The sequence below is a fragment of the Petaurus breviceps genome, unplaced genomic scaffold (assembly GCF_028583685.1).
Source record: "Petaurus breviceps papuanus isolate PSGF00001 unplaced genomic scaffold, PetGlider_PUasm1.0 38, whole genome shotgun sequence".
NCBI classification, from domain to species: Eukaryota; Metazoa; Chordata; class Mammalia; order Diprotodontia; family Petauridae; genus Petaurus; species Petaurus breviceps.
Window position 1 is genome coordinate 30,628,285 of NW_027186304.1, and position 18,376 is coordinate 30,646,660.

General features: G+C 39.7%; 1 long non-coding RNA gene across 1 annotated transcript; it reads left to right on the forward strand.

The window, feature by feature from the left end:
* Nucleotides 1-39: 39 nt before the first annotated feature.
* Nucleotides 40-17,967, forward strand: LOC138170406 (uncharacterized). The gene is made up of 4 exons (XR_011170605.1): nt 40-168; nt 6,888-6,975; nt 7,497-7,539; nt 17,398-17,967. It is a non-coding gene; the product is annotated as an uncharacterized lncRNA (long non-coding RNA).
* The last annotated feature ends 409 nt before the right edge of the window (nt 17,968-18,376 follow it).

Consider the following 18,376-nt stretch of genomic DNA (forward strand, 5'->3'; position numbering starts at 1 on the left):
CTTTGCATGTCCTGATTCAACTCGGCCGCAGTAGCTGCCGCAGCAGCAGAGGCGCTGACTCTTCCTCCCCCCCAAACCTCTGCCAGCTCCCCTCCTCCCCCCCCACTCCGGGCAGCTGCTGCCTTGATGGGAAACGGGCGAAAACATCGTGGCTGCTCATCTGGTTCGGTAAACAGTTCCTACTTTTAGGACTTAAAACCCTGCTTGGGTACCCCCTCCTTCTCTCCCGGTATTTCAAACAGAAACTAGCCATTAAGTAAACACATGTTCCTGCGAGTTTATTTTGGTTGAGAGTTATGAGGACTCCAACAGGAGGTCCTTGATGAAATTACCCTTTTAAATACCAGATGCTGTTTTTGCTGATTTCAAGAAATGCATGCCCACCCACTCTTGTCCCCTCCCCCCTTCCTCAGGATTTCGTTTTCCCTAATATGTATTATATGCATATGTTCCGCTTTTTTTTTCTGAAGCAAACCTGTCACATGTCACAGTAATACTTTCCCCATTGCTTAAACAAACACGCAAATAAATCGCCCAGTAGAGACGTAAGCTGTCCAGATCCGCCTCCGGTTTAAAGCACTGGGGTGTTTTTGTTTGGGGTTAGGCCCACAAGGATGCTGGCTGCACACGCTCCGTGGAAATAAGGTTAAGTCCGTGGAGGTCTCATGCTAGCCCAAAAAAAAAAAAGTCTTAAGACCTCTGTTTTAGATTTGGTGTATAAATTAAAGACAGTACCCAGCCCCAGGCAAAGCGAAAGACCTGGGGGATGCGTTAAGGACAGTTTAAAAATCAAGGGTGGCTTTTCAATTACAGGACTTTAAATGAACAAGCAAAGCTTCAGTCCTAAGTCAGAAACCTTATTCCCCCCTCTTTCCTGTGGGCTCCAGGCTGCTGAGTACATAAGGGAATACTTCACAAGCAAAGCAGCACAAGGGAAAAGCAACATGATCTTAAAAAAAAAAAAAGACCAAACACACAACGTGGAAGCTACATTGTAACTCTTTATGTAGTAGAGTTCCTTCCATTGCGCTGGCTAGAGATAAAACAGCTGTTGTCTCTTGAATGAGGGACAGATGTGGGGCGGGAAGGTGGGGGTAGGGGAAGACTGTAGAATAATGCAAGTTAACCAGTCGCCGGCGCATTCGGCTTGCCTCAGTTCGTGGTTTTCTTTTTTTATTTAATTTACAGGGTTGTTTGTTGCTGGGATTGGGTGGCTCATATCCGGCTAGGAGTGCTAAGCGCATGGGGACGGGTTGAGGAGGAGGGGTGGAGGAAAGAAAGAGAAAGGAGGAGGAGGCAGGCAGTGAGCAGTGACGTGAGGCCCTGCCCAGCCAGACATACTGACTCAACAGTCTGAATGGCAGGGAGGCCTTGGCTTGTACAGTTGTTACTGAGGAGATGTTTTGTTTTGTAACTTCGAAAGCTGCTTCGGCTGCCCTGGGCAGCTTTCGAAGTTACCAAACAAAATAGCTCTTCGGGCTCCTTTTAATCCTCTCCAGACCCCTCCCGGCCTGCGACAAAAAAGAAGCCAACAAACAGTGCCTTTAGCCTCTAACCACAGGGTGGTTCTCATTATTTTCACCCAACTGTCTTTTTTCTACTCTTTCAGATTTTTTAATCGCTGGTTCTCCTCCTCCTGTAGCTTATGGGAAAGTAGAACCGAGTTTCTAGATCTGCCCAAGCTTGAAAGCAAAGAAAAAAACCGAACGTTTATAAAGCCAGTGTAGAGGGAGGGGGCGCAGGAACTCCTCCAAACTAAGATGGAAAAAAAAAGTCAGGCTTTGGTACTTAACCTTTACTGGGGGGGGGGGGGGCGGTGATTCAATCCGCTCTTAACCATTGTGCTGCTAACACATACACACCTCTCTAGGTAAATCAAGTCTAGTTGATAATTAAATCAGGGGAAAATGCAGGGAAGAGAAGAGCTTAGAAATGTAGTAGACCTTGCTGCCCTGGCCCAAGACAATCTACGCCTGTTCCCTTTCCCCAGATCCTGCAACCTAAAGAGGTTTGTGCCCAAAATATGGGAGTGTAACTCTGGGACAGAATTGGTTTGTAAGTGCACTTTTAGGAGTTGCCTATGGTGAAAGAAACTAGACCCTTGGGAGAGAAAGCCAAGTTGGGGATGGGAGGCACCAAAAAACTGAAATTTAAAATTTTATTGGGTGTCTTTGAGGGATGCTGGGAGAGAAAGGAGTGTGTGGAAAAGTGTAGTAATTTACCTAATGGAAGGTTACTTCTGAATATTGTGTGGCTTCTTAATGACCACCAAACAATGCTCCTTTTCCCAGTAAGTAGTTTTAGAGATATTATTTAAAAATTAGACTGATGTAGAGTGTTGGAGGAAGTGGTTGATAAATGCTTAATTCTGTGCTCTTGCCATTATTTTTCCCCCCTAGGCACATATATTTCTGCTTATCTACTGTTGCTGCCTCAAGGCCAAGAAAAGAAACAGTTGTTTAAAACTTACAGTGCTTTCTGTGCAGTCTTTAATAACTGAAAACTCAGAGAGGTAAACTTGTAAAGGCAGATAAATAGAAATAGGTATAGATAGGCCACTGTGGGAGTTTTTCTGTATGAGGGTGAAAGCCTGGAAAAAAACACTGATGAATTATTAAAAGTTTTCTTTTTTTGGGATTCTAGGTTAGAGAAGTATTCCAACACAGTGCATAAAAGGGTGAATTGAACTAGATGAGCCTGAAAGTCCCTTCCAGCTCTAGTCCTTTCTGTGATTCTGTGACCTGGAGTGATGCCCAGCATCCAAGGGAGGCCCTACAGAATCTGCCTCTGAGGGAAGTGGACCAAAGGCACTCTAGGAAATCCTTACATTATTAGGGTTGTTTAGGGTGGTAAGGCCCAGAAGGCACAGGATGGATAATTAAGAGTGGAGATGAGTTTACTTAGCAAAACTTTTCCTCAGCACTATCAGAATTGCCTTACTCCTCCTTGTACTAAATGGTATTTGCTCCCTCATCAGCATCACTTTTTAAAAACACTTGGTCCCCTATCTGCCCCTCCCTCTACTAGCAGGTTTTTAAAAATCTTCCCTTCCCCAATGATCACATCTTCTTTTTCCCTTGGGACTTAGAGACGTATTTAGAATATGATAACGTATTGAGTAATGTTATTACATCTTAGCTGCTTATAAGCTTTTTCTAAGGGTGGAGAGACGACAGACAAGGACTGCTGGGAGGGTATGTGGAGCATGGAGAGATACAGAATTATTCCCTCAGAAGAGATGCAGAATAATTGAAACTACTGCCTCCTCAGCTCTTTGAAATCAGAGTCACCCCTTCTCCCAGTCTTTCAATAGGTTCTGTTCCGGCCTGCCTGCCTTTAGTTTAGTCTCATGTGAGACTGCTTGTTGAATTGAATTGAATTAAATTGAGATCAAAGTTGTTATTCTCTGATAGCTACCCTGAATAAAGGAAGCTAACAGTGAAATGCGGGTGTTAGGAATAAAGACTGAACTGGGCAAGGTTACCGTGCCTAGAGTAGGTCCACATTTGTAATAACATTTCATAACCCAGAGGCCTAATTTGAATTCTGAGGGCCCTAATTAACAGAAGAGGGATACATTGATATTTGGAGTAGTGGCTGGGTTGAAGTCAAGAGTTGAGTTTCAGTCAGATTTACTTGGAATGGCTGTGTGGCCTAATGCAAATCACTCAGCCTCAGTTTCCTTGCCTCTGATGTTATGGAGTTGGCTTTTGGGAAAGCAATTTGGAATTATCCAAATGTTGCTAAATTGTTCAGAGCCCTTGACCCAGAAATTATAATAGCTAGCATACTGACTAACTTTTAAAGTGCATTACATATGTTATCTCATTTGAAACTTATAACAATCTTGTGAAGTAGATGCTATTATTATCATCCTTATTTCAGAGATGACCAAACTAGCCCTAGGTCACAAAACTAGTAAGCATCTGAGTTAGAATTCAAACTCAGGTCTTCCTGACTCAAGTCTAGCACTCAGTTATTCACTGCGCCCCCTAGTGACCTTTGTTAGATTCTCTGTTTATATTGGAGCTTATCAAGGAGCTTATCAGCAAGACACATAATTGCAAAAATATTCATAGCATCATTTGTGATTAAATAGCCTCCAAGCATGTGCCCAGTTATTGAGGAGTGACTGAACTCATGATTGTGTGTGAGTGTGATGGAATGTCATTGCAATATTGAGCAATGACAAATATGAAACCTTTATGAAGTGAAGCTTTGAAGCAAACTAAAGAAAGTAATACAATGACTAAGAGAGCAATATACACAAATACATACAGTCATCATGGACAGGCAACAACATTTTAGTCAAATACAACAGTCATTCGTAGTATTATACTGTCAAAGTTAAGAATACATCCTTTCTGTTAACAATTAATTAACTTAGCTCTTTCAGGGACTGTATCTTCTGAGGACTGACTTCCTCATTTTTATTTTTTTTCCCCTTTTTAAAAATGAATGAATTTTCCCTCAGTTACATGTAAAAACAAGTCTTAACATTCGTTTAAAAGACCTTGAGTTCCAAATTCTCTCCCTTGCTCCTTTCCCATTCCCTCCCCCCCTCCATAAGAAGGCAATTAATTCAATATAGGTCATACGTGTGTAGTATGACATAGCCATAATAGTCAAGTTGTGAAAGAAGACAGACAAGAAAAAAACTCGAGAAAAGCAAAGTAAAAAAAAAAAGCATGCTTCAATCTGTATTCAGATGCCATCAGTTCTTTCTCTGGGGATGCATAGCATTTTTCATCATAAGTCCTTCAGAGCTGGAGGACTGACTTCTTTCTTCTTGAAAAAGAACTAACCTGAATGTTTTTTTGGGGGAAGTATCTTCTTTATCAAAACAATATTTATAAATGTTTAAAAAGTTAAAACAAGAGGCTTGGACCAAATGATCTCTAAGGAATAAAGATTTCTGTAGCTCTAAAATTTTGTAATTTTAAGCAAAACTTACTTCTGATAAGTTGTAAATAGTATTGAAGGGCAATTGCCCTCCTGGCTACTAGAAAAGGTATACTTGTTCTTTGGATATTTGATCCCTGTTACCTGCCCCATCCCTTTAGCTCTTTTTAAAATCTTCCCAAAAGAAATCCAGGCTATCTATAGCCATATGAAAAAAATGCTCCAAATTAGTGATAATTAGAGTAGTTAAAATTAAAGCAACTCTGAAGTGTCTACTTCATACCTATCAGATTGGAAAAGGTGACAAAAATGGAAAATGACATGTTGGAGGGGTTGTGAGAAAACAGGCACATTATGGCAGTGGTGGTAGAGCCGTGAATTGGTACAGCCATTCTGGAAAGCAATCTGGACCTGTGCCCCAAAAGCTACTAACTTGTGCATACCCTTTCACTCTTTTAGCCTGATATTAGGCCTGTAATCCAAAGAGATGAAAGAAAGATGAAAAGGTCCTATACATACAAAAATATTTATTGTAGTTCCTTTTGTAGTGATAATTAAAGGGATGCCCATCTATTAGGAAAAAGCTGAATAAATTATGGTATATGAATGTAATAGAACACTTATGCTGTAAAAGATGATGAGATGGTTTCAGAGAAACCTGGGAAGACTTGAAGGAACTAAGGTAGAATGAAATAAGCATAACCAGGTGAAGAATTTGTACTATAACAACAATAATCCAAAAACAAGAGTTTTGAAAGACTTAGGAGCTCTGATCAACAAAATGGTGAGCCGTGATTCTAAGGGTCTGATGATGAAGAATGCTATCCGCCTTCTGAAAACAAGGTGATGGACTAACATATTGAAGGGGGCACATTTTTGGATATGATCAATGTGTGAATTTGTTTTGTTATAAGGGCTTTTTTGTTTTTGTTTTTTTCTCATTGTGGGGAAGAAAAAACTAAATGATAATTTAAAAAATTAATTTTAGTTAGACCAATTATATCTCTTCCCTACTTAGGAACAACCTTCAGAAAGCTTATACCTTGATAGGTATTGAATTATTACTATTCTATCTGGGAATTGATTTTTTTCTCATAGGTAATTACTTGTCAAAGACTTGACTGTGCTAAAGGATTTCTGTGCTTTAGATAATCAGATTCTTGATTACTATTCCAATACTCAGTGCCTTTGTCCTCTATTGATTCCATTAGTTATTGTCTCACTTTTTCTGTTTGCATCTCCTGCCTTAACATGCATTATACACTTAAATATGTGTTTTTCACCATCATCAGTTAGCAGTGGTTCTAGATTCTTTAAGGCTATTCTGGAAGCCTTAAAGAATCTATAGGTATAGAAGAGCTATACCCAGGATTTTTTGCAGCCTGATCTAGCATCACAAATTTTGGAGTTGGCATGATGGGGGAGAGGTTCAGACTGAGAGACTTCATTAGAGAGGATACTACCTCCACCAATCTGGTTGCCTATATTAGTTAATTTGACCCTATTTTAAGTAATGATTTTGGATAAGCCCAGGCTAAGGGCAGTTATTTGCTTAACTGCCTTGACACCTGAGAAGTTTGGTTATTACGAGGCAGGAGTGGAAAGATAACACAATCCATTCACAGTTTTTGTTAAGCCTACTGTATGCTAGACATCAAGAATTTTTTAAAAAGAGAGAGAGAGAAACAGTCTTTGCCCTATCCTATCAGACTGTAATAATTTAAACATATTTTAAGGGAAAGGGCTGAAAGAGGGCTTTAAAGCCTTTTGTGCCAAGGTGTTAAAACTGAAAGAGATTCTAGGGATTATCTAGGTTAGGGGTTCTTAACTTGGTATAGGTGAACTTGTCTTTTAAAATACTTTGCTGTTTCAATATAATTGGTTTTGTTTGTAATCCTATATATTTTCTTTTATACATTTCCATTCAGGTTTCACTATGACAAAGAATCCCTGATCTAATCTAATTCCTTGATTTTTACAAGTAGGTGGTCACACAGTGGATAGAGTGTTGGGCTTAGAGCAAAGAAGGCCTGAATTTGAATCCTGCCTCAGACACTAGCTGTTCAAATCTGGGTAAGTAACATAATCTCTCAGTCCCATTGTCCTCAGTTGGCAGATGTAATAATACCTATTTCCTGGGGTTGTTGTGAGGATCAAATGAGATAACAACTTATAAAACAATTTACAGGCCTCGAATGCTAGCTGTTTTAATGATTGTTATTACAGAGACTATTAGGTATGGGAGAAAGTACAGTGTCAAGTCAGTAAACACTTATTAAGCACCTTCTTTGTGCCAGGCACAGTGCTAAGTCCTGGGGATACAAAGAAAGTCAACTGAGGAGAAGACAACATGCAAACAACTGGGTACAACTAAGATCTATAGAGAATAAACTGGATCCAATCAACAGAGGATGTCACTAGCATAAAGTGGGGTTGGGAGAGGCTTCTTGAAGAAGGTGGGATGTTAGCTGGGACCCAGAGGAAGGGGAGAAGAAGAGCTATCTCCTGTGAATTGTATGGCCATATCATATGTCTTAAAATTTTAATCATGGAGGACCATAGAAATTATTTAAACCAATCCCTTCCTTTTACAGATGAGGATACTGAAGCCCACGGAATTGAAATGATCTGTCTAAGGTAATATAAGCAATGAATAGCTGAGTGGAGATTCAAATTCATATCCTAACTTCAAATCTAATTCACCGAGACTTACTGCTTAACTTTTGGCAATTTGGCTTCCACCCCCATTGCTGTTACTAATACTATACCCTGGAAGGTCGCTGGTAACTTCCTAATTGCAGAGTCCAATTCCTTGGTCCATGTTCTCCTTTATTTCTTTGAAACATTGGACTCTATTGCATGCTACCACATTCTTGAAACTCTCTTCCTGTGGATTATGTTATACTGTTCTAGGTCTTTTTTTTTTTAATCTATCTGAATTTCTCTTGACCTTCATATCCTCAAGACATTTCCTTTCCTTTAGTTCTACTTTTCTAATTTCCATCTATCCTTCAAGGCCTTGCTCTAAAATGCCATGCTCTTCAAGCTACCTTTTCTTACCTCCAGGTGGGAATAATCCCTCCTCAATGGTATCTCACCCTACTTCCCCAACGGCATATGGAGAATAAGATGCAGTCAAATTGCTCTCCCAGCAGGAGCCCACTATTGTCACCATCCTGTTCCCAGCTACAAATAGTATAATTCCTTCCCTCTTCCCCTGCTGCCCCCCACCTCCAGTACTTCCCTTTTTCCTTAGAAGTGGATACATACGGTCAAAGACCATATAAATTTCCTGCCTTGGGGCAAATTTCTCTCCTTTGAGAAAATCCAGGGGCTAATGATTTCCCTGCCCTAGTTCCAGCTCTGGCCAAAAGAATCTAAAGTTCCCACCGAACTAAAAAATACTTTGATCATAAGTCAGCAAAGTGCTTCCCAAGGACCAGCTAGGGAAATTTGGAGAGGCCTATTGCTCTAAGTCAGATACTGATGATAATTGTTGTGGGGCCATAGCATCTCACGAAAACCATTGATTAAGTCCAGAGGAGCTGTGATGGACATCTCTAGAGGAAGTATATTTTGGATAAAATCACAGAAATGTTGAAGTATTAAAATTACATCTTTGTATTCAATTTATATTATGTCAATTTCTACTTATTGAGAGGAAGCCATAGCGCAAATGAGTAGAGTGCTTGCCTTGGAGTCAGAATGACCTAGATTCACTATCCTGTGTCTGATCCATACTGGCTGTGTGACTTTACAGCTAGTCACTTACCCTCTTAGTTCCCCCAGGCAACTTGATATAACTAGAAGTTTTAGAGCAAGTGCTGATTAGGTTGAGTGGAAGGAATTTCTTTACCAAAACCTCCCTACAAGGATGATGTCAAAATCCAGTCCCTCCCAAAATTCTATTTATTAACATAAAGATTACTACCAAATCTCTCTATTCCAACCTCTCCCCCGAGCTCCAATTCCATCCATATCTCTGTCTGCTAGATAATTCTCTGCTGAAACTCTAACATTCCCCAAACTGAATCTGTCTTCTCCCTAAAACCCGTCTAACCTCCTCTTGACTTCTCCATTCCAGCTTTTCAGCTATCCAGGCTAATAGCCTTGGAGTCATCTTGAACTCTTCTCTTTCCTTCTTCCCTTACCTCTAACCAATTACTAGATCCTGTGAATTCTCTTATCTCTTATACCTGTCTTATCTCCCATCCAGTCTCAATTTTCACCTCTTATTCTTCAGGTCCTGATGTCTTTTTTACCCTTAAAGTACTAGAAAAAGCTACCTAATTAGTGTGTCTGTTTTTATTCTCTTTCCTCTCCAAATCTGTCCTTTGACAAGTAACCTAATAATACATCAAACTGATCATCTCTCTCCTCTATTAAAAATCCTGCATTCCCGGGGCGGCCAGGTAGCACAGCAAGTAAGAGCACCGGCTCCAGTGTTGAGAAGACCTGGAGATCGAATCCCGGGCTCAGACACTTAGCACCCACCCAGAAACACCTGGCTGTGTAACCTTGAGCAAGTTACTTAACCCCAATTGCTTAGGGGCGGCCAGGTGGCTCAGCGAGTAAGAGCAGGAGATCGAATCCCGGGCTCAGACACTCAGCACCACACCCAAGTTACTTAACCCCAATTGCTTAAAAAAAAAAAAAATCCTGCATTCCCCATCCCCTTTGCTTGCAAAACAAAGCCAGAACTTCTGATCCTGGCAATCAAGGCAATACACAATTCAACTTCAACCTATATTCTAGTTTTATCTCATCCTACTTCCCTTCCCGTTTGATGTGTTCAAGCCAAACTGGACTTATATTCTATTTACTGTGCCTAGCCTGTCTTCTGTCTCTGTGTCTTTGCTCCTACCATCACTCATGCCTAGGATGAACTCCTCCTTCTAATCCAGCTTCATCTATAAAGTTCTTCCTTTTCCTTAAAGCCTATTTCAAGTGCCACCTCCTCCTTGAAGCCTTTTCTGTTATCCCTCCCCACTCCCCATTTCCTTAATGAAAGTTATCTCTCCTTTCTCATAGCACTTTGTCTGACCCTCTCTTTACACTTATCTCACTGTTCCTTGAATCATAGTTATTTATGTTTATATCTTTAACCCTTTTAGGATGCAAGATGCTAAATAAAATAATAACATATTGGCACCTCAAAAAAATGTAAGATGCTTGAGAAAAGAGTCTGTATCATGTCATTATTATCTCTGCACCTTCAGTTTCATAAATCATAATATAGTTTGATAGTTTTTTTTAAGCAAGTGGTATGACATGGAGATTCATGATTTCACATAGAATCTCTTGTGTGTCCCTTTTGGGTATTATCAAAATTAAAAAAAAAAAGTCCTACTCTTGTCTATAAATATAAAACTAATCACAACACCCAGAGCAGACCATTAGAAATTTCAGGGGGCTTCTGCAGCTGAAGAAGAACTTCTTGGTCCACAAACTGTTATTTAGCTAGAAATTTACTAAGGTGTAGCCATTTTTAATAGGTAGTTTTCTATTGTATATGTCTAACTTTTTCTGTTTAAAAAGTCTGTACCCCCTTAATAAAAGAAAGATTCAGTATTCTGCTTCTTTCTGTGTAAGTAGTACAATTTGTTCCTGACACAATTCCCCGTGATTTCTGAATGGTTCCCAATATTAGATCAAGTCCTGTTTCCTTATCATCTAGGTATCAGAAGTGAGACCAATGATAGGACCCCAGGAGGCAGAACACTGATGAGCATGCTTTTCTAGTCCTATGGAAACCTCTGTCAGGTTTATCAAGAACAACCTAATAGCCTCCCCTTTCAGGGGCCCTGTTAAGTATAGGAGGAAGCTTTTCCAGGTTATTGAGTCTGGATTGCCCAAAGGAGACCCCCCAAAATTGATTGTATAATCATTATGGCCCCCAATCTACTAGATTTTTAATTAAATAGAATTTTTATACTTAACATATCCCCAGTGCAGTTTCCCTCTTGAAATCTTGAAATTTTTAAACACCTCCATAAATATTTGGAAATACATCACCCTAGACAGATGAAGGTGTAGGTTTTGTGGGAGGCTGAATCAGAGAAATGAAAGTAGCAAAGCATTATTGTTTCCCTTCAAGATAATGAAGAGAAATTCAGAATAAAGATCCAAAAGTTACCAGTTCCCAGTCTACCTCATCAGAGCCTTGTATATCCATAAATCCCTAAAAATTCCCCCAGTAGCTTCTGTTACACCTAATGAGGACCTTTTGGATCTGGACCCCAGCTGCTCTGCCCATTCTTTGTATGTCCAGTGGCTATACACTCCAGAATTAGGCCAAGCCAAACCGGAATCTGATTTTTTCACTACAATTCATAACCCAAAGAGACCAATTGATATGACCCTGACTGCAGAGGAGCACAAACATGGGACTAAGACTTCTGGGGCACCCCATTGAAATTAACAATAAGAAAACAAGCTACCTCACAGGTAGCCAAGGTCATTCAGTGCTCTAGATGACTACTTTGACAAGGATCAACCCAGCCAATCCAAGCACTTCTCTGGCATTGTCCCAACCCTCAGTGACAGGTCAAAGGTGGGGAGGGGGTTGCTTTAGTCTATGTATCCTGGTCACTTTCAGATATCCTCACCTATTTCAATTTCTTCCCATAATCTGAAAACACAGGTATATTTAGAAATAGGCTAGAACAAGTCTTTGCAGTATACCAACCCACCTTGGAACATGTAAAACAATTGCTGTCAGAATTGTTGCCCAGAGAACAACTCTTAGACATGCTTGCAGATTGGCCAAGTACTACACGCCAATGCTGATCAGGGTCTCCAAAATACATGCCAATTTCTCCTTGGTACAATCTACTAGATACTAGAAGAGTATCTAGTCTCTTCCCCCAATTGATTGGGACCAGATAGCAGGCTGTAAGCAAAAGCACAACATCCATCTGACTCACTGCAGTAGAATGCTTGCCATTCAAAAACAACAACAAACACCACCAGCGACAAGAACAATACATTTCAATAGTCCAGACCCAGAGAATTCATTCAAACCAATGCTGCTACAAAGCACTGTCACTAGTCTCCAAAAGACTGTTTCCCAGGTTATTGAGAGTGCTCTTATGTGGTGGAAAGCAAAATGCACTGCCAAGGTCGTGGTGGCAACAGTGTACTTTTACAACAAACAAGTGAAAAGTTCAACACAGGACAAGGCACAATTAACTGCCAATTCAAACTGAAAAACCTTGTACAAGAAAATCTTTCCCAACCTAGTCATAACTCTAAAAGCCCACCATTATCAAAAATGTGATACATGTAACTACTGAAAAAACACCTAGCCACTGGAAAATTGAATTCTTTCTTGCCTGCCGTGATCCAGTGCACATTTATTTTGGAATCTGGGATTCACTTGGTTTTTTGGCTTTTTTTTTTTTCACACCCTTTCTTGGTCCTACATACTTGTCATATCTGGGATACATGGAAATTTCCTGAGAGATTGGCTCATTTTATACTTTCCTCTGATTTTCATCCCTGGGTCCCCATCATAGCAGATAAGGTGTGGGTTGTGGATGATGAATGAAAGATTTTCACCTGTCCTTTCTCTTGTCCTGTTTCAGTACAAGTGGGTCTCTTTGTAACTAAAGATGCTTTTCTCTTCTTTGATCATGCTGGCCTGAGTTTATTGGGAGGGGACCTCTTAAGCAAATTGGATGTTACAATAATGTGTAATTCTGAAAGGATCTTCCTTGATTTATCTTGATGGCCATGTTACTCTCAGTATACTTGTGCTATAGCCCTCCATTGTTGCAACAGACTTAGCTGAACCGGGTCCTAGAGTCATTTTGGTTAAAAGCACCGATGGGTTCAGGCCTTTTGGCAAATGCAAACCCTGTTTCTTCCAAACCTGGAATATCCCCTATCTCTGTTGCCTTTCTGATCAGTCTCTGGATGATATTGGGATTGTTGTTAATGACCTTAGGGTACAAGATATTTTTCTACCATCATTGTATAATATTTCTATTCTGCCTGTAGTGAAAACTACTAAGTCATCCTGACAGTTCTGTTGATAGATTAGTCCAAGACTTCTGTGCTATTACTAATTTCATTATTTACAACCACTTAACAGTTTGGAACCCAGCCATAATATTTTCATCTCTACTTCCAACTACAAAGTATTTCACTTACCTGGACCTGTCTAATGTCTCTTTTTTTTTCCCCTGTACCTCTTCATTGGGACTTTCAGTATCTCTTTGCCTTCCAGTTTGGTTCCTTTTTGCTAGCTTGGACTTGACTTCCCTTGGAGTTCTATTGAAATCCTTCCTTATATAACCAGGTATTAGGCAAGCCTGCTTTGCTACTGGATGATCTATCATTGTGCAGTATATAGATAGTATTGTTGTTTCTCAATAGAAGGTTGTGCTAATGGTTCTCTGATGGACCCCCTTGTCTCTTTGGGACCTAAGGCCTCCAAATCCAAACTTCAGTTCTGCCAAACTCAGGTTGTCTACACTGTTCAGTGTTATCTTGGAAGGTCTTAAGATCTTGGCCGTAGATTGCATGTGTGAGACTTTGAAACAAAAACCAGTTACTCATGTTCCTGGACACTCTGAATAACTTTAGGCAATGAGTTCACTAACATTTTAGCCCTTACTAGACCACTCACAGATTTGATCAGGAGTGACTTCTTTGACCCTATATTGCTGCTTGATTTACACAAGGAGTCCTTTTCCCCCCTTTTGACTCATAGCTCCTCTCTGCTTGTTTTGTTCGTGTATGAGTTAAAGAAACCTCTTACATTTTTTTGAGTCAGAGACACGAGGTCCATACCCCCAGAGCAACCCAGTCCTTGTAGGGGTTTCCCATGACTTGCTGGCATTTACTCCACTCCTGGATCCAGTGCTGCCAGGTCTCCATGCCCTCTAGAAGTTGCAGCTATAGCTTTGCTCGTGGATGAAGCCGTAGTATCTAGTCTTAGATACCCTTCGTATGTGGTAGTTCTTCATGCCATCCACACTCTCTCCAGCCGAAATAGGATTCAACACTTTTTCACCTCATGACTATGTAGGGATAAGAAATGCCTCCTTGTACACCCTAATATAAAAATAGTTCATGACTCCTCACTTTCAAGATTGGGATATCTCACTGTGTGCCTCCTTCTCCAGTCACCCTGACCTCACTCTTATTCATCTTGCTAATTCCTCCTTTTATTTTTTAAGGGGTCTTACAAATTTGACCTGTCTGGGCCCTGATTAGTGCTTATACTTTTTCTTCCCACACACTGTTGCTAAGTCCTACTGCATTCCTATTACCAGTGCCCAAGCCACAGAGATTTTTGCATTACCCTATACTTGTACCCTGAGGGGCCTCTGGTTAACTATAATCTATACTGATAGCCACCATGCCTTTGTTGTCTGCCATATCTGGAAATAATGAGGGTTCTTATAGCTGGAGGGACTTTGCTGTTCCATGTTCTTCTTATGAATGAACAACTTTCTGTTCATCTCTTGCCTTCAGCCATTTCAGTTACTTGGTGCCAAGCCCATACCACTGGTATTGATAGTGTCAATACTGAGAACGGATGCATGTGCTGCTGCTGTAGCAAAAGCTGCTATGACTTTTTGGTCTCTGTTGTCCTCTGTGCCTGCCCTTTCCCTTTCTTTAACCTTACTCCATAATGATGCACCTGAGAACTTTGGTCCAGGTTGAGCACTACCCTTTAATCAGATTCCTTCTGAAAATCCCCTACTGGTTTTCAGTGAATTTCCCTTTCATTTCCCATCATTCAGCCCTTCCCACTTTGGCAGTTGCTGGTTACTATGTTGTATATATCACCAATTAAGGAATGCTCTGTGACATTAAAACTCTTAGTTTGCCCAAGTTTTTTCTTCTCTTGCAGCAGAAATTTGCTCTGCTTTCCACAGCTGTCAATAGCCTAACCCTAGGAAATCTGTTTCCATAGAATCATATTTTATCCCGGGTTCTTGACCCTTTCCCCACCTCCAAATAGATTTTATTGATTGATTCCTGGATCAAGGATACAAATAAGTACTAGGTATGGCCTTCCTCTTTAATAGGTGACTAGAAATTTTCTCTTGCCAGAATATAGATGCTACTTTGGTGTACTCTATAGAATCATTCCATGCTTTGCATTTGGTAAAAGAAATAGTGAATGGGGTCCCATTTTGTGAGTTAAACATTCTAAAAAGTTTGTGGTGCTCTGCATGTCCCTTAAAGGTTATGGACATTACGCTACTCACAGGAAGTGGTGAAGCTGAGAAAACCAGCCAGAGTATAAAAAATAGACTGGTCAAAGTATACATAAAAACAGGGCTAAGTCCTCCAGATGCACTCCACCTGATAGAAATGGATATCTGAAGGAAAGAGGTTTAGCAGTACCAAACCTTGAACTATATTATAAAACAAGATTATAAAAACTCTCTAGTACTGGTGAAGAAATAGAAAAGTGGATCAGTAGAACAGAATAGACATACAATACAAAGTAGTAAATGATTGTAATAACCTTGCGTTAAACAAACGTAAAGATTTAAGCTTTTGGGATAAGAATATGCTATTTGGTAAAAAAAAAAATTGATGGGAAAACTGGAACACAGTCTGGCAGAAATTGAGTATAGATCAATATTTTACACCATTTACCAAAATGAAGTCAAAATAGATACATGACCTAGATATGAAGAGAGATATCATAAGAAAATTAGAAGAACATGGAACACATTACCTATCAGATTTATAGATAGGAGAAGAATTTATGAATAAACAAGAGAGAATTGCAAGATATAAAATGAATAATTTTGATTACATTAAATTAAAAAGGATTTTGTACAAATAAAACCAATGTATCCAAGATTAGAGGGAAAACAGAAAATTGGGGAAATTTTTTTATAGACAGTTTCTTGGATAAAGGTCTCATATTCCAAATACATAGAAAACTTTGTCAAATTTATTAGAACTAATTCCCTTGTTGATAACTGATCAAAAGATACGAACAGGCAGTGTTTCAAAGAAATCAAGATTATATACAGTCATATGAAAAACTGCTCTAAATCATTACTGATGAGAGAAATGCAAATTAAACCAACTTTAAGATACCAACTCTCACCTATCAGATTGGCTAAAATCACAGAAAGAGAAAATGACAAATGTTAGAGGAGATTTCAAAAAATTGGTATGCTGTTGGTATCCCAGACATTTAGAAGCACAATCTGGAATTGTATACCCTTTGACCCAGAAATACCACTATTAGGTCTGTTTCCAAGGTAATCAGGGAAATATTTATAGCAGCTCTCTTTGTGGTGGCAAAGAACTGGAAATTGAAGGGATGTCCAACAATTGGGGAGTGACTGAACAAGTTGTGGGGTATGGTTGTGATGTAATACTGTTCTACTGTAAGAAATGATGAGCTGGTTGATTTTAGAAAAATATGGAAAGACTTACATGAAATAAAGAAAAGTGAAATGAGAAGAACCAAGAGAATGTTGTATACTGTAACAGCAATATTGTTCGAAGAATAATTGTGAACAACCAAGTTATTCAGAGTATTAGAAATACTCAAATCAAGTATAAAAGACCTTTGAAGGAAGATGCTATCCACCTCCAGAGAAAGAACTGATAAATAGAAGTATGCATAGTATGGTTTTACATATATTTATAATTTGTGTCCAGGTGGTAGCCTTCTTTCATGCAGGATGGATAGGGATGGAGGGAAGAAGAGAGTTTGGAACCTGAAATGTAACAAAAATATATAAAAATATACTCAAAAATTATTGTTCAAAGAACAACTGTGAATGACTAAGTTATTGAGTATTATAAATACTCAAATTAACTGCAAAAGACCTATGAAAGAAGATACTATCCACCTACAGAGAAAGAACTGATAAATAGAATTATTCATAATATGGTTTTACTGTGTTAAATGGTGACCTTCTTTAATGTGGGATGGGGAGAGAGGAAGACAGTATAAAACTTAAAATGTAACCAAAAAAATTTTAACTGAAAAATATGCATATCCAAAACACCTCTGGACCATTGTAATAGTAATGGAATTTAAAGATCCCTCTGTATTGGCTTGATTTTATCGTTGAGTGTAAAAACCCAGAGCTTGTGAATCCTACTTATGGGATGGACTTGTTGATGTGAAAAGAGAGGGCTGAACTGGGAGGAGCTGGTACTGTGAATTTAGAGAGAAGGCCTGAGCAGAGAGAGAGGCAGAAGAAGCAGCATTGTGGAGGCAGGGAGAGAGAGAGAGAGAGAGAGAGAGAGAGAGAGAGAGAGAGAGAGAGGATTGCTGAGGGCCAACTCAAGCTGCCCAGGACTTTTGAGAGCTGCCACCCGGAGCTGCCAAGGACTAAGGAGACATGACTGTGATGCCGGTATTTTGTCTGTCTGTCCTGATGTTCCTTTGCCAGATTCGTCTGCTGGTGAAGGACAGTGCTGTTGTTGCAGAGGTTCTGAAACCTTGCTGTTGGTTCAGAAGCCCTGAAGAAGGATTTTCTTGTTATATGTTTACAGAAATCCTGGAAGAGGGTCTTGCTGATATTTTCAGGGGTCCTGAGACTGTTCTGCAAGCAGAGAGTGAATTGATGAGGCCACTGGCAATGTATATTGTGGCTTTGTTAAGCTTTGTCTCCCCTGGAACAGAGATTGCTGAGAATTTGCCTCTGGTCAAGATGAAGAAAAGACCTCTCCTTGGGTATTGAATGATGTGATGATATCTTAACCTTGCTGTAGCTCAGGGGTAGATAGCCTTTGTGCTTTCCATTGCCCATTTTGAGAAGGTGCTTGGTGTTAACTGATGATAATTGTAATTCAGTTGTGATCCAGGGGTGGGAAACTTGACTTTTTGTGCTCTGTGATTGACCAAATGAATATACCTTGTTTATGATTGGAAACTAATCTTAATCTCCATTTGAGAAGAGAGACTTTGTGATTGACTAAATGAATGTACTGTCCAGGGGTGGAGTAGTACTTGGAAATTATTGAATTACACTTGGTGAATGCTGTATTTTGATTTTCTCTGCTCTGTGAATGTTTTGCCTTAATTTGTCACTAAATAAAATGGAGAGTTATGCTGATATTCTGAACCTTGGAAGTTGCCTTTGCTTGGCATTATAACCATTTCAGTTTATACTTTTGGAGATTGTCATGGGATATCCTATGCTTCTTCTGAGATTAACAATCTCAGATGCTATCTTGGATCTGACCACCTCTCTACAATAGCACCACATGGCAAGAACTTGATTTTGAACTCTATCTCTACATAAATCAAAGAAGCATCTCCTCTCCAGGAGATAGGTCCTGCTCATGATCTTCAATCAGGTGATGGTATCCTCATCAAGGGGTTCCAGAGGAAGAACTGCCCCCAGCCCTGTACATATTGGATTTTATTTACTGCCATGACTAGTGAAAGTGTCCTAAGTTACCTCCTGTATCCATATGTTGAATTGTAAGCTTGCTGCCACACTCCATATCCAACTAAGTTTTGGGGCCA